We start from the raw sequence: 17,486 nt of genomic DNA, 5'->3' as shown, positions 1-17,486 counted from the left end.
CAAATCATATTCACCCAACCAGTCTACCTGCGCAGGCGATCGATTAATGCGCGGTTGTATAGTTCCGTGCAAATCATTCAAATTTGTTCACACTTCTTGTCAGTTTCCATGTTTTGAACTAAAATCAAGTATACAGTTATGTTGTCATTCTGCTGTGGCGGTAAAGGCAGATAGTGTGTGTTCTGTTCATGTTTTGGTATCGCTCAGGAAATGTTCTTTCCTCGAATGTGACTAGCAGACGAAGTTTTACACCCGTGTTCCAACGCTAAAAACTGTATGAAGTTTAGTTTTCTGGGGCAAAATAGTGTATGAAACCGCTGCATGTTCTTCAAGTTGATTAAATGTTTGCAATTGATTGCGTGTGATCTGTTTATAAAATGAAATATTGTTGAAAACTGACCGTCGGATTGCAGTCTTGTCGGTGCAGCCGAAATCTGGAAGGGGAACTACTCGTGTCGCTAGACAAAGTATGAGAGTTACTTTTCCTTGGAATCTTGCTAGCGATAAACGATTGTGCACGGCAGATCTGAATTCAGAAAACAACCAAACTCATGGATTTGATATTGAGATTCATGTGTTCAAGCCCGTAGTTGCTGGTTTAAATGCGGTATGGTTGTATTGTTTGCTCCAGAAATGTATATTTTGTACGTTAGAGTGTTCTGAACTTTTGAGTCGCAAAAAGTAGATCCACAATGTGTACAGTCCCTACCCGTGAGCTATCGAGGATTCAGGCCCGTTGTTGGGTAAGTGATTTTGGTTGTTGGGTAAGTTACCGAAAAATAACTAGCCCTACAAGTTTACAGAGAAAAAGAAGCAGAGGGGGGGATAAATGTGTTTTAATGCAATTCTAATTCTGAGTTTACAGCAAATATGAAGCGGGCTAGAGTTATTAGTTTTAAGTGCAATCGTTTAATTCTTAATACATGTGATGTTTTTATGTCTGTGATCGCCTGACACTGTAAGGCAATTTTCCTTGTTTTTATGAGGACAGTAAACATTTTGAGTCTTGAGTCTTTGAGTCTTTGAGTCTTGAATATTGTATTTTCGCCTTACGCGACTTGTTTGTCTATCTGTCTGTCTTTCTGACTTCGACATGAGCTTGGCTTTAATTTTTTGTTTTTGTTACTGCTAGGATGGTTCATTATAACCCTAAACTCCTCGGACAGGCATAATCTCGCTCGTTGACACAACACGCCACCTCGTCCGCTAGCTGTGTATAACTCAATAATATCCTGCATAAAATGAGGCCTTTGTTTCTTCATGCGTTGTTGTTTTCATGCAGTGAAGCGTCCTGTTGCTCACGTGATAATAACAATGACGCAAAATGACGGGGGGCCCGGTAGCTCAGTTGGTAGAGCACTGGACTTGTGATCGAAAGGTCGCAGGTTCGAATTCGGGCCGGGACGGACACGGGTCAACTTTATGTGCAGACCCAGAGACGGAAGCCATGTCCCACCCCCGTGTCATCACAATGGCACGTAAAAGACCTTGGTCATTCTGCCATAAGTGCAGGTGGCTGAATACACCCAAACACGCAGACACCTGGGTAGCGCGACTCCGTTGCTGCTAGCTTTCCACTGGGAGGAAGCGACCCGAATTACCCAACGATGGGACAATAAAGTAATGAAAATGAAATGAAATAAAAATGAAAAACATCTTATCTATTCACTTTTAGTTAGCGTCTTCTGTGAAAGTGAATATGTGCAAGTCTTGTCATTGCCTCTTCGTGCCTTCTCTATCTCCTGCTTTGTCACAGTTGACCTCTCGTGTCTACCCCCCCCCCCCCCCCCCCCCATCCATCTCCCTTCCTGACCCCACGCCACCCACAAAGCACATACTCTTCGTCCTTCTTTTTTCAAATTACAAGAGGTAATTTATTATAAAACTGTCTCTCTATTTTGTACACAAACATTTATTTAACAGATACACCAAAACCGAGAGACAGACATACAGACACACAGGCAAACAAACATACAAACACAAAAACGCACGCACTCACAAGCAGACACACTCATACCCACACACACACACACACATACACACACACACATACACACACACACAAACACACACACACATACACGCACACACACAAACATACACTCACACACACACACACACACACACACACACACACACAAACACACACACACACAGAGAGAAACAACAAATTCATTGTGACAAAACCAAATACGAAGTCCTATTTCACAAATCTTACATCTTCTCATTTTCACCATATGCAAATACAGTCACGGAGTACATGTATAAGGCCAAATTATTAAGAAATATTATTTTCTGTGCTTGAATTACCCAGTGCGTAGCATGATCTCCACGAAGGTACAATTCACAGAAGTTGAGTAATCACTTTGAACAATACCCAAACCAGTACCACATTGTTATGTTAAATCCTATTTATTAACCCACACAAATAGAAGAAGAGAGCTTTGTAAAGACTTTCATTTTCCAACCGAATGCTGTTCAACCGGCTAGATTATTGCGGCCAATCTGGTGGCATGTTAACAAGTATGTACATGATATAATCATACCTTTAGGGCTGTCCTTATAACATACGGTGACCACCCAAAATGCAACCCACCAAAATGCAAATAACTCCTACATTTGTTTTTAGCAAATGACTCCATATTTGATGTACATTGGCTTTAGATATATGGGAAGAAGAGTGCACACAGTTTCAAGTTTGTTTATGTAATGGTCTGACTTTTATGCTTTTTCAAACATCTATTCCACACTTGGGGGTAAGTGGTTTGGCACTGAGTGGTAGGCACACCAACACGATTTTAGCACTCCAGATTTTTACCTCGCAGTTTTTCTGAAGGACCTTGCATTTGAAAACTATTCTCAGACAAAATATTAGTTTAACCTTTGCCGGATGCCGCTTTTGACTACACACTCCCGACGATGCGGGTTTGTCTGAACCCATACATTTGAAAGAGGGTTTTTACCGTTTATTCCTCTAACGACGATGCGGGTTTGTCTGAACCCATACATTTGAAAGAGGGTTTTTACCGTTTATTCCTCTAACGACGATGCGGGTTTGTCTGAACCCATACATTTGAAAGAGGGTTTTTACCGTTTATTTCTCTAACGACGGGGTGGGTTCAGGGAAACCCACAGCGCTACTTCAGTGGGTGCATCGAGTTTCTCCCTTCACCGACCTCTTGCAGGGGAGGGAGAGGGGGAGGGAGAGGGGGAGGGAGAGACTGAGAGAGACTGAGAGACTAAGAAAGAGAGATAGAGAGAGAGAGAGAGAGACTAAGAAAGAGAGAGAGAGAGAGACTAAGAAAAAGAGAGAGAGAGACTAAGAAAGAGAGAGAGAGACTAAGAAAGAGAGAGAGAGAGACTAAGAAAGAGAGAGAGAGACTAAGAAAAAGAGAGATAGAGAGACTAAGAAAGAGAGAGAGATTAAGAAAGAGAGAGAGAGACTAAGAAAGAGAGAGAGAGACTAAGAAAGAGAGAGAGAGACTAAGAAAGAGAGAGAGAGAGAGACTAAGAAAGAGAGAGAGAGAGACTAAGAAAGAGAGAGAGAGAGAGACTAAGAAAGAGAGAGAGAGACTAAGAAAGAGAGAGAGAGACAAGGACTAAGACAGAGAGAGAGAGAGGGACTAAGAAAGAGAGAGAGACTAAGAAAGAGAGAGAGAGAGACTAAGAAAGAGAGAGAGACTAAGAAAGAGAAAGAGAGACTAAGAAAGAGAGAGAGACTAAGAAAGAGAGAGAGACTAAGAAAGAGAGAGAGAGAGACTAAGAGAGAGAGAGAGACTAAGAAAGATAGAGAGAGAGACAAATAAAGAGAGAGAGAGAGACGAAGAAAGAGAGAGAGAGACTAAGAAAGAGAGAGAGAGAGAGACTAAAAAAGAGAGAGAGACTAAGAAAGAGAGAGAGAGAGACTAAGAAAGAGAGAGAGAGACAAAGAAAGAGAGAGAGAGAGACTAAGAAAGAGAGAGAGACTAAGAAAGAGAGAGAGAGAGAGACTAAGAAAGAGAGAGAGAGAGACTAAAAGAGAGAGAGAGAGACTAAGAAAGAGAGAGAGAAAGAGAGTCTAAGAAAGAGAGAGAGACTAAGAGAGAGAGAGAGAGACTAAGAAAGAGAGAGAGAGAGACTAAGAGAGAGAGAGAGAGACTAAGAAAGAGAGAGAGAGAGACTAAGACAGAGAGAGAGAGACTAAGAAAGAGAGAGAGAGACTAAGAAAGAGAGAGAGAGAGACTAAGAAAGAGAGAGAGAGACTAAGAAAGAGAGAGAGAGAGAGACTAAGAAAGAGAGAGAGAGATTAAGAAAGAGAGAGAGAGACTAAGAAAGAGAGAGAGAGACTAAGAAAGAGAGAGAGAGAGACTAAGAAAGAGAGAGAGAGACTAAGAAAGAGAGAGAGAGAGACTAAGAAAGAGAGAGAGAGAGAGACTAAGAAAGAGCTAGAGAGAGAGAGAGACTAAGAAAGAGAGAGAGACTAAGAAAGAGAGAGAGAGAGACTAAGAAAGAGAGAGAGAGAGACTAAGAGAGACTAAGAAAGAGAGAGAGAGACTAAGAAAGAGAGAGACTAAGAAAGAGAGAGACTAAGAAAGAGAGACAGAGAGAGAGACTAAGAGAGAGAGACTAAGAGAGAGAGACAGAGAAAGAGAGAGACAGAGAGAGAGACAGAGAGAGAGAGACAGAGAGAGAGAGACAGAGAGAGAGAGAGAGAGACAGACAGTCAGATAGACAGACAGATACACGGATAGACAGATAGACGGATAGACAGATAGACAGACAGACAAACAGACAGAGCAACTGACAACAGACAGACAGACAGAGAGATACGGACAGACAGACAGAGAGACAGACAGTCTCTTGGAGACAAACAGGCAGACAGACACTGTTCCGCCGCTTTGGTAATTATGGGTGTAGCAGAACCCGCGCCGTCGGCAGAGGGATAGTTACAATCACTACTACTCTTTAAAAGTATGGGTTTGTGTGAACCCGCGCCATCGGTAGTGTTTATGTAAATTATCATAATCAATTAATTTTAATGTTTTGTCATGTACACACTAAAAATTTGCAGACAGAGAGCAAATTAGGTGTGTGAGAGATACTTAAAATTTCAAAACGATACCTTTAATGGTTCCAGAGTTACAATGATTTTAGTGTGTCTCTGGGTACAGGTGAACCCAGGAAGCACGGCAAAGGTTAAACTGCAAGTACAGGGAGTCTGAAGGGTTCAAGTCGGATGAGATAGACTACTGTTGTGGCAATCTTCGAATTTGAAAATCATTTTTTTTAAAGAGTAAAACTCATAGTTCTTCTTCTTCTTCACTTATGGGCTGAAACTCCCACGTTCACTCACAAATTTGCACGAGTGGGTTTTTACGTGTATGACCGTTTTTACCCCACGATTCAGGCAGCCATACGCCGCTTTCGGGGGAAGCATGCAGGGTATTTTTGTGTTTCTATAACCCACCAAACTCTGACATGGGTTACAGGATCTTTTCCGTGCGCACTTGGTCTTGTGCTTGCGTGTACACACGAAGGAGGATAAGGCACTAGCAGGTCTGCACATAAGCAATGACCTGGGAGATCAGAAAATTCTCCACCTTTAACCTACCAGGCGGCCGTGATTTGGATTCATGACCTTCCGAATAGGAGGCCGATGTCTTATCCACTAGAACACCGCGCCCGTCCAAACTCCTAGTAAAAACAACAACTGCAAATCTGGGAGCAAAATGTAAACGGTTACAGTTTCAACTATCCTTCCCCTTTAAATCAGCATTTTTGGAAACATAAACAAAAGAGTATTCAAGAACAACAGTCACGGATTCAGATTTAAAAAAACAAATGGCAACTATGCTTTTTGGAAATGCGCTTCAGACAAATGCCTTTGGTTTTTGCGCACGTTATGTTACTCACAGCAAAATGCAAGAATAAATGGGGACCATATGGGATGGGGCACATTGGGAGGGAGCAATTCGGGACATCACCATAAATATCTACCAAATATTTACAAATAGCTATCTTAGTAAGTGCATAACATGCTGTACCAATACACAATTTCTTGAAATAACTATGTCAGGATTATCGGCAGTCTCCCGGAGCATGTTTCACGCTATCCTGCGATCAGGACAAGCGACTGACTGTGATGTGTATGCTGTGCGGCGTGCGCTACATAAGAAACCTTTTTAAACATTTTTATTAAATACAATCACCTGAGCCACGAATGGCTTGCTGACAGCGGCTATCTTTTACACAACAAATTCTGAACTCTGATGAACTCGTGACCGCTGATTTTTAAAAGCAAGGGGTATCATATTGTGCGCATGGCATACGCATCCAAGTTGGTCGTTTGTCCCGATTGTGGGATACAGCCCGTCAGAAGCGTAGAGCGTGCTCGAGATGTTTTGAAAAACCTGACTGCGGTACAGGGTTTTTTACACCTCCGGACTGCTGATAATCCTAACAGAATTATTTTCAAAAACCGTCTATTGCCTTGAAAGCAAAACTGGAATTTCTGATGCGAGTTGCCAGAAAGAAAGTTCACTAACAAGATCCAGGCCAACACCACCCCCTCACCCCCCATCACCCTAAATAACACCAAGGAGTGAGGTGAGCTTAAATAACTAACTAATTAATCAATCAATAAATTCTCTGCTGAAATCCCCAACTTCGCGCATCGAAGCTTTGAAAAATAGGACACTGCCAGGTTTCCATTCAGCCACACGCCACACCATTCTCAAGAGGGGATGTCTCAGGAAGAAAGATGTGACGCTCCAGATTCATATGTTTCAGAAGACAGCCCACCTGAGAAAAAGAAGAACACAATATAGAAATAATAACAACCACAAATACATTAAAGTTTTTCAAACAGTTCACTAATCCGACAAACTCAAGCTCGTTTCTGGTGCATTTGATAAAGCCAATTACGGTTCGATGCTAGACAACAGCAAAACCACCACCACATAACAACAACACAAGATTGTTTATGGTTGTTTACAGTCTCTTGAACACAGGAGTCAAGCGAGACCATATATAACAACAAGAAGCATAAAAAAGCACTTCAGTTTGAAACCCAGGTTCAATGTAGTAAATGATATTGCCTCAATGTTCCATCCATCCTCAGCACTTTCAAAACCAGTTTCTTCTAGGTCAAACACACCTTTTCCTCGATTGATCTACAGTACATCAGATCACTATTGTTCTTTTTATGATTTGCACGAAGGGAATGATTAACATTTCTGTCTTCGTCACATGTAACAAGCATTAAGCAAAAGCATAATATTCTACACATATTATAAGGTTGAAGGGGTCTATGTCGACCAAACGAAGGTGTATTCCCCATAGGCGTTTTCCCTGTGTATTGGGAATACAGTTGGATTTTCTGTAGAGAAGTATGATACTGTACTATCTTGCGCCAAGCGCGTGACTAGACTGCGGTTAGATAGGAGAATCTATTTAAAATCCTGAATTCGGGTGCGGCATCCAGTCAAGCAAAACATGCTTCGACGGTTTATCCAAAAGGATTTAGTTAAAGAAACATCTACACCCCCACCCCCAACAGCCTGGTATTATGTTTTCCTCGCTGGTACTCTCGTCCATTGAATCGCTTTCACTTTCACTCTCGTAAGCTTGAAGTAACTCCATGGCGTCTAACGGAAGTATTCCCTGTACGGGAAATTAACATACAGGGAATACAGCCACTTTTGGTCGACATAGACTCCTTCTAAAGTGCTGCAGTAGTTACCTTTCCCTCCAAGCTGTTCATCCACTGTAGGACTGACTGGGGTTCCCCCTTAGCAGAGTGAGTGACGAATCCTGGCTGATAAATTTCCTTTCATTTTCCATGAATGAAGAATACCAGCTGGGTTCTTTTATTCATGGACCTGTGTGCTGCAACACACACACACACAAATCAGCCACCAACTTGTAAATATATGTAAAAGAAAGCAAGTGGCAATCTGAATGACAGAATACAAAATGATCACTCCACACAATCATACTTCAGCACTGAAAGTCCACAAAATGGGGCACTGCTAGTACTTCTCATAATTTACTGAAACTTTACTCGTCAAACCAACCATTTGTTTTATCAACTTTACTCGCATGTGGCGAGTAGATTAACATTTCTACTCACCATTTACATGTTTTTTACTCGCCATGGCGAGTAATTGAAAATACTCGCCACTTTCAGGCCTGTACTTGTGCATGAGATGTGTTTACCATCAATATGCCCAGACCACGCGCCCTTCCGTTGTGCTCAGAACAGTAAAGAGTTGCTTGCTGGGGTGGTTGTTCATAAGTTAACAGTTCACAAGAGGGCACAAACAAGAGCAAAAACACAGGTGCCTGATTCAAACTCATTCAAATGCAGAACCTTATTTTTGCATGAACAGAGTAAGACATGATTCTTACATAGCTGACCCTACCCCTGTCAGAAAAGTGCTTGAAATTGTTCATGTGGTACATTTGATGTGTATTTGTGATACATATACTGATATAGAGACAAGTAACAAGTGGACATTTCCTCTGACACCTCTACCATTTGTACACCTGCACAAATCTCCTGCCATAGACTACAAAAGGAAAACATACAAATCAAAACAAACACAAATTTAACCTAATGTTTACCTTTCAGCAGCAGAAAAGGCTGTGTTTTCTGTAGTGTCTCAGGGTAAAGCCACAGTGTTGGAGATGGAAAACTAGGCTGTAGGCAAGGTCCAACATCTTTAGCTGCACACACAAAAAGAAGAAGCAAGAAATCACATGACATAGATGACATTCCTCACTAGTACAAAACCACAACAACACTAGTCAACTACCAATGTAAGAATACAGATCTATATGAAATTATAGTCCTGCGAGATTACCCTCTTAACAAGAAGAGCAAACGCTCGATCGAGTCACTTTCGCAGTTCTGAATATTATATGAGGCATCAGATGGACAGGAAGAAATTGCTATTCACAACACAATGAGTCACGTTCACATAAAATTTGAGCCCGGTCACTTTTATAGTTTCCGAGAAAAGCCCAACGTTAAGTTGTGTGTTGCCGAACAGAAAAGGCTAGTTATCTCCCTTGTTTTTCTGATAACGTTCGTAAAAGGCTACAGATGTAAATACTTTGATGTAAAGAATAATCCTACAAAGTTTCAATCACATCCGATGAACTTTGTCAAAGATATAAAATGTCTAATTTTTCCTTTGACGCTGACCTGTGACCTTGAAAAAGGTCAAAGGTCAACGAAACCATCGTTAAAGTGTAGAGGTCATTGGAGGTCACGACTAAACAAAATATGAGCCCGATCGCTTTGATAGTTTCCGAGAAAAGTCCAACGTTAAGGTGGTGTCTACGGACGGCCGGCCGGACAGACTAACACTGACCGATTACATAGAGTCACTTTTTCTCAAGTGACTCAAAAAGTCAGATTGCTTTCATTCAGACACTACCATGGGACCAAACTCCCCCCCCCCCTCCTTTTTTTGAGTTTTTCCTACATGTGTGTTGATGTTTCCATTAATTCCAAGCCCTGAAACTGTGAAATTGAGATCTTTATGTATGCAAACAGTCACAGGCTTAATAAGCTATTCAGAAACCAAGCAGAGTCTGCACAACGTTAATTCTGAGAAATAAATCCCCACCACCTGTTTCAAGGCCACTATACCGACTGAGCTATTGCTTGCCATGCCAACCTCCACCCCCATTTGAAACATGCACAACTAGTATACCCATACACATGTAATAATACTGCTTGCCTTCCTCCCCCACCCTCCAAATCAATAAACACTAAATGTATGCAATCAGTATTGAGTAATCTTTCAGTTAGTAGTTGACTACCATCACTACTCTCTCCACACCCACCTACCCCCCTCCCTCTTGCACACCAGCGACACACCCCCACCGCCCAATCATTTCCATGATTCTCTCTGCCATATAGTTATCCTAAACACTAAGATTATGACACATTTTTTGCCCAATTAGGAACATTAAAAATTACTGTAAAAAAATGTACAATCATGCACTCTCTGAGTCTGACAAGAGAGTGAGAAAAGTCAAGAAAGCAAGACATACTGTGACATAACTAAATCTTCTAATCTATTCCTGAGATTTACTCTTGACAGCTTAAAATGGAACCTCATGCACTTACTGTTCTGAATTGTAGAAATTGCTTGTAGTTATAGCAGCAAAGGCAGTTTTATTGGGTACCACCAGGTGTCACTCTGTCATCATCTGATCAAGAATTCAAGCAAATGGTTCAGCACTGAAACAGTAAATAGCAAGAAGAGTGTACAGAAAAATACACAAACTGTCTCATTAATTTGTATCTTTAACTTCACATTATTGATTCATAAATAATGATACCTTACTTTGACAAAGTTTGAGTGGGATTAACATCATGCAGAAGTTAACTTGAAATAAAATAACTATAAGTTACTCAATACTGCACTCAATGAGTCAATTGTCAGCAAAGGTGATAATCAATGCAAGGTAAAACCAAAGGATGCAACTCAGTCAGCAATTGCAAAAACTACATAATTCTAATCAAGCTGTCAGTTTCACTAGCTATCAGAATTCAAAACATATTCTTGTTTTTGTTGTTGCTGTTGTTCATGACTTTATCAATGAATCTCAGCATTTCTAGTTTCTACACTATAGCCATTAAAACAACAAAAGAAGTGTCCCAATGTTTAAGGAAGAGCTGTTGCAATTAAGTCACAATTGTTTGCAGTTGCTGAGAAAAGCGAATAGTCCTTACAGTAAGTTGAGTAACAAATTATAAACAATTGCTGTTAACACTCATAGTACAAGAGAGCAAACCACTGCAAAACTATAGTATCTATCAATGTTATGCTTGCCATCCACCCCCGACCCCAAACCTCTCCCATATTTTATGTACATCAGACTAGTATTCTTGTTAGTTCATTTCAGCTGTAACAGTGACAACACGTTTGCACACTACAGACCTGGAAGTGGAAATGTTAACACATGGAGTGCTAAATTTCAGGATACAATCTGTTGCAAAGTACAAACACTTGCAATCGGAGAGAACAGTGTTACTGTAAGTCTTTACAGTAACATCAAACAGTATCCCCTCTTTTTGGGCTTCCGAGTGAAAGTGAAACTCAAATAATTTAGTCGCAAGGAATCAGAAGTAGTACGTACAGTGGAACAACACTTTTAATATCCCCTGATTAAAGACTCCCTCCCTTTTAAGACCCTGTTTTCTCAGATTTGTCTGTCCACAACCTCTCTATATTTACTCTCATCTCAAGACTTCCTCCTTTCAAGACCTGATTTTTTCAGATTTGTTTAGGTGATAAAAAGGGGGGGGGGGGGGGGTTCGATCGACTTTACTGGTACCGTGAAAGTGACAAAGTCCTCAAGGGCACGTATATTCCTGCTGCTCTGTTATCACCGATCATATTTTAGAAACGTTGCACTCTGTCGTCAACAAATGAAGGAATAAAAATAGTATTACCTTCACCAGCTGTCTCCATGGGGTCGAAAGATCATCGGTTTGGCTCGCTAGTGCCATTCCTGGATGAAAATTGAAATGACCCTTTACTGCCTCCCCTGGCTGCTCCGTTCTTGGCATCAATGGCAGTGTAAAAAAAGTGAATCCTTGACCTTGTCATACAGATAAGGTGGCGGGAGTCTTCTTCTTCTTCTTCTTGCCGCTACACGTGGAGACCAGTCCAATTGAGAAATGTAGTGGTCATCTGCAGGGACGCCGCCGTGCCGTACAGCTTATCCTGGATGGGAGTCGGCTCCGGCCACATCTTCCTTCTCAACAACTGGAACTGGAAGTTCCCGCAGTCTTGTAGGATGTGCATGGTGGGTGTCCTGCTCTGCTTCTCCACAGGGACACATCGGGGACGGCACAACTTTCAGCTTTGAGGATAGGGGGCGTCCCTTAGATATAAGGGATTGCAGCGATATAAGTCGGGCTTGCCCGGACGAATAAGTTGTCCTGGACCAACTGGCGGTGTTCCTATCAGAGCGGGGTGGTTAACAGGTGGCACTGTTGACTAGTAAATACCCTATGTGCTCATATGGGTTCATCACGCGGGTAAGGGGCGCGTTAAAACCTCTGCTACCTGTGCTCCCAGGTAAGGTCCCTGACCAAGAGCTAAGGGTGGGGTAACCCCGACAGAAACCTCTAGTGCTGAACTCGGCGGTACTGAGCGAGATAGCGTACTTTAACGGATCACAGTACCACGCACACCATCGCCACGAATACACGCAGGTGGCGGGAGTGATGTCCCTTAGCTCAGTGCAGCGACTAAAAATATAAAACTATCAGAATAAAAGGTTCCTTTGTACCTTTTGCCTTTTTCTTTCTGCGAATGTATGTATTCATTTGCTAATTTGTTCGTCTGTTTGTTCGTTCGTTTGTTCGTTCGTTTGTTCGTTCGTTCGCGGTTCCCGCGTCAGCGACGGTTCGTTCGTTTGTTCGTTCGTTCGACAGTCCGTCCGACAGTCCTTCAGTACGTCCGTCAGTCCGTCCGTCCGTCGGTCCGTCAGTCAATCCGTTCTTCCTTCAGTCCGTATCAATAAATTCCTCTTGTGCAGGGCCGACTACAGGGGAGAGGGGGGGGGGGGGGAGGTTCCTGTTGGTGGGACAAACCCCCCACCCTGGCCTAACTGTGGACCTCCTCCAAACGTTTGACAAATGCCCTGAAAATGCGCCAGATTGCACATATTGTTTATTGTTTGCTTGTTTATTTGTTTGTTTGTTTGTTTGTTTGCTCGTTCGTTCGTTCGTTTGTTCGTTCATTCGTGGGTTCAGTGGTTCGTTCGCTCTTTCGTTCCTTCGTTATTTCCTTCGTTCATTCGTTCCTTCGTCCTTTTAGTCCGTCCGTATGTCCGTCCGTACGTCCGTCCGACAGTCTGTCTGTCAGTCCATCAGTCCGTCCGTCAGTCCGTCCGTCCTTCAGTCTGTATCAATAGATTCCTCTTGTGCAGAGGGTTGAAGGAATACCCTGCAGGACCGGATTAGGAGGGGTTACCCGCGTAACACCCCCCCCTCCCGCCCCCACCCACCCGTCCCTCCGTCCGTCCATCGATCGGTCCGTCCCTCAATCAGTCTGCCCGTCGGTCCGTCCGTCAGTCCCGCGTCCGTCCGTCCGTCCGTTCTTTGGTTCATTTGTTCTTTCGTTCGGTCGTTCATTCCTTTGTTCGTTTCATTGTTTATTTATTTAGCACACATCATTGTCAACTAGTGGATATCTTGAACAAGGCGGTGCGTGAGAATATCTTCTTGTTTGTTAGGATAAAATAACATTTTGCTCTGAAACAAACCACACACAAATTCCACTGCTTCAGCATCGTTTCAGTCTAACCGAACTGAGGGTATACCTCATCTTCAGAAGGAGAATAAGCGACAGCATGCTCTTCTACCATATAACATGTCACGTGAGGTCGTTCAGACCGGAGTGGATGTATATCTCCGAGGGATCAGGGTATACTTTCAACCCGCTGCACAAGAGGAATTTATTGACGAGCCGCACCAGCGGGTCGTCTTTGGCGACGGGTAAGTAGCGTGCAGGAGGAGAAATTTTTGTTCATGGGCGAACACGTGACAGGAAGTCGCCGTTTGTAGTCTGTGGTGAAATACCTCACAATGTGCTCAAACAAATCACAGGCACAGGAAATGAACAAGAAGAAGTGTGTCACAAGAATTTGAATTCTAACAAAATCACTGAGCAACACAGGAAGTTGTGGAATACGTCAGGGAGGGGTGACGGCAAAATTGTAGAACAAAAACATCATAGGTCGATATGTGCAGGGTCAACCGCAACAAACTCAAACCGAGCCATTCATGCATTGCTGTACTTGAGTGACTTATATACCGATATTTTTATTTCTTTTTTTCAGCACAGGTGTAGGAAAAATCATGAACCAAAATGTTATTTATTTTCTAATTTAACATTTTTTTTACAAATGTGACCATGGTCTTTTAAACAAACAATGACATTAAACATTGTTATGTTAAAAAAAAAGAAAAAAGAAAAAAGCTTTTGTGCACAATTCAGAAAATACATTGTACATTTTACCTACAGGCCAAACCGTGAGTGTCGTGGCAAAGCCAGACCGAGGAAATTGCACTGGTTTTTATTTTTAGATCAGTCGCAAGTTGTCAAGAACAGGCGCTTGTATTTGGATGTGTCCACTGATAGTAGGTTTGGTTGTGATCAATCAGAATGATGTGGGAATAAAAATGTATGACAGTTTGGTATGATGACATGTAATTCACATATGCTGAAATGTAATATTATACATGATATAATATTATTAAGGCTGTTGCCATGACCATGAACCCCATGGGACTGGGTGGCCGAGTGGTAACGCACTTGCGCTCGGAATCGAGAGGTTGCGTGTTCGACCCTGGGTCAGGCCGCTATTTTCTCCCCCCTTTCCTAACCTAGATGGTGGGTTCAAGTGCTAGTCTTTCGGATGAGACGATAAACCGAGGTCCCTTCGTGTACACTATATTGGGGTGTGCACGTTAAAGATCCCACGATTGACAAAAGGGTCTTTCCTGGCAAAATTGTATAGGCATAGATAAAAATGTCCATCAAATACCCGTGTGACTTGGAATAAAGGCCGCGAAAGGTGAATGCTCGCCTAACAGGCTTGAGGTTTGCTGGTCGATGTGAATGCGTTATATATTGTGTGTAAAAAATGTTTGTTTGTCTGTCTGTCTGTAAAAAAATTCCATTTCACACGGCAGAAATTAATATGTAAAGCTATATAAGCTCACCATAATAATAATAATAAGAAAGGTTTAATGTTATGTAAAATCAAAATACCAAAATCAAGCACCTATTAATCTGCTCTCTCTCATCTCACTCTTGGCACACAGGTCAAAGCAGAGGTTAACTTGAGTGCACGTGTAGGAGGGGGATGATTTCTTGAATTAGCTGAGGGCGGTGTCGTTGTTTGCCGTTGTCATGAGAACAGTTACTTTTGTTTTGTTTCGTTTTTACCTCCAAATTTTTGCATTTTCACAACAGGCTTTTCTGTTTCATCTCTCATACATGGTGTCAATTGGAGAGAAAAACCGGAACAAAACAGAAGTAACTTATCTAGTGAGAACGGTAGTGCACTAGGTTTTGGAAAAACACGACAGTACCTTATCTCTTTCAACCCGTATGGGGCCCTTCAACATGTGACAGACTGACAAATGCACCGAACCCATTTCGTTCTTCGAGAGACTTTTTCCGTGAAAACCTTTTCAGTGCCTCAGGGTCAGTGTCATAAGAGCCTACATGTATGGCCGGACGAAGCCATGTTAACGGAAGGGATATAAGACCGTTTTCAGCGGATTTTCACACTGCTAAAACCTGACTTTCTTGCAGTTGCTTTGTCTGCAATGCCTTAGAACTCTACAAATAGTTAATTTACACTCGTTGCTTTTTCAAATAGTGAACAGCTCGCTTTCGCTCGCAGTTCAATATTTAAACAAGAAGAGCAAACGCTCGATCGAGTCACTTTCGCAGTTCTGAATATTATATGAGGCATCAGATGGACAGGAAGAAATTGCTATTCACAACACAATGAGTCACGTTCACATAAAATTTGAGCCCGGTCACTTTTATAGTTTCCGAGAAAAGCCCAACGTTAAGTTGTGTGTTGCCGAACAGAAAAGGCTAGTTATCTCCCTTGTTTTTCTGATAACGTTCGTAAAAGGTTACAGATGTAAATACTTTGATGTAAAGAATAATCCTACAAAGTTTCAATCACATCCGATGAACTTTGTCAAAGATATAAAATGTCTAATTTTTCCTTTGACGCTGACCTGTGACCTTGAAAAAGGTCAAAGGTCAACGAAACCATCGTTAAAGTGTAGAGGTCATTGGAGGTCACGACTAAACAAAATATGAGCCCGATCGCTTTGATAGTTTCCGAGAAAAGTCCAACGTTAAGGTGGTGTCTACGGACGGCCGGCCGGACGGCCGGCCGGACAGACTAACACTGACCGATTACATAGAGTCACTTTTTCTCAAGTGACTCAAAAAACAACTCGTGTAAATCTGGTACGACACAGCAAGCCATGTAGTATTCTCTATATCTCCCATTTATGTACAAACGCCGAAAAGACAATTTAACAGGACACATCAACACTATTATTTTGTTTACCTGTACCAACAGGTGTAGAACTCCCTGTTTCTTTGATATTGTCAATGTTTCGGCTCGTGTTGATCCTGGGATCAACTGAATTTCTTGTTGATACCTTATGTTCGGTCGTACCGGTGTGTAATACATCGTACCTAGTGCATGGACCTGGCAATCCCATGTGTGCAGAGCGACTGAGAGCGGTGCAGTGAAGTGACTGACAGCAGACGACACCAAATACCGCTCTTTACGTTGGCCTACATCGCCTGCGAGCACTGCCGCCACAGGTGCTTGTCTTTTGCCATCGTTTACACACGCGGTCTGGATAATTATATCGTTGCTCTCGGCTTTCCTCAACAAACGTTTCGTCACTGATAGTGCGATTTGGTCAAAGAACTATAAGGTTATAATATATCGTGCGGCTGTTCAGTTATATACCGTGCGGTGTCGTTAACGAACTTTTAGGTTATATCAGAAGTGCAATAAACTCAGTAGAAGCGCTCAACTATCATTACTATCAGTCGACACGCGGTGATACATATGCCCTTGGGGGTTTCTTGGGGGTTTCCCGTAATAAAAAAACCCGGGATTCTGGAAAAGCTGTTCATAGGCACTTACGCAGCGGCCAAGGACTAGACTACTACAAGTGTAGTAGTCCTTGGCAGCGGCACTATATGCGAGTATTCAACACACGACTCAAAACCTTTGGAATAAATCAACAAGAACGCTGAGACGTGATTAACCATTTAGTTAAGCGGCACACTAAAATACGCCCGCTTTCCTTCGCCTTCCGAAGAGAGCGAGAGAGAGAGAGAGAGCGAGAGAGAGAGAGAGAGAGCGAGAGAGAGAGAGAGAGAAAGAGAGAAAGAGAGAGAGAGAGAGAGAGAGAGAGAGAGAGAGAGAGAGAGAGAGAGAGAGAGAGAGAGAGAGAGAGAGAGAGAGAGAGAGGTTAGTATTGAGAAGAAAAAAATAACGGTTTTATTACCGTGTATTTCGACCAAAAGAAATTTCGAAGCGACCCCGCGAATTAGACAGAACAGCCGCAATGGGAACTTGAGCGCTCCTACCTGATTATGCCTGTCAATCAAAGAATAATCGTGACCTGGGTCAGCCAATCAGTCACACACTTGACGTGATGAATATTCACAGGTCAAATGCGTTTGACACAACAATCTCACAAGATAAACCATGTTGAATAGAGAATACTACATGGCTTGCTGCGTCGTTCCAGATTTACACGATTTTTTTTTTTTTTTAAATATTGAACTGCGACCGAAAGCGAGCTGTTCACTATTTGAAAAAGCAACGAGTGTAAATCTGGTAAGAAACAGCAAGCCATGCAGTATTCTGTTTATCCTACATACTGGACTTACGTGTATTTTACTGAAAATGTC

At 42.3% G+C, this 17,486-nt stretch overlaps 1 protein-coding gene and 1 long non-coding RNA gene across 2 annotated transcripts in view; both read right to left on the bottom strand.

Annotated features, from left to right (window-relative positions):
• Positions 1 to 17,486, bottom strand: part of LOC138968461 (inverted formin-2-like) — a 114,472-nt gene that overhangs the window by 63,877 nt on the left and 33,109 nt on the right.
• Positions 8,645 to 11,490, bottom strand: LOC138968073 (uncharacterized). Its single transcript, XR_011456083.1, has 3 exons — positions 11,453 to 11,490; positions 10,121 to 10,234; positions 8,645 to 8,706 (listed from the first exon to the last, which is right to left on the bottom strand). It is a non-coding gene; the product is annotated as an uncharacterized lncRNA (long non-coding RNA).

This window comes from Littorina saxatilis, linkage group LG6, assembly GCF_037325665.1.
Source record: "Littorina saxatilis isolate snail1 linkage group LG6, US_GU_Lsax_2.0, whole genome shotgun sequence".
In the NCBI taxonomy this organism is placed as follows: domain Eukaryota; kingdom Metazoa; phylum Mollusca; class Gastropoda; order Littorinimorpha; family Littorinidae; genus Littorina; species Littorina saxatilis.
Note: the sequence above shows the minus strand (reverse complement) of the source record. Positions and strands in the feature narration are given on the sequence as shown.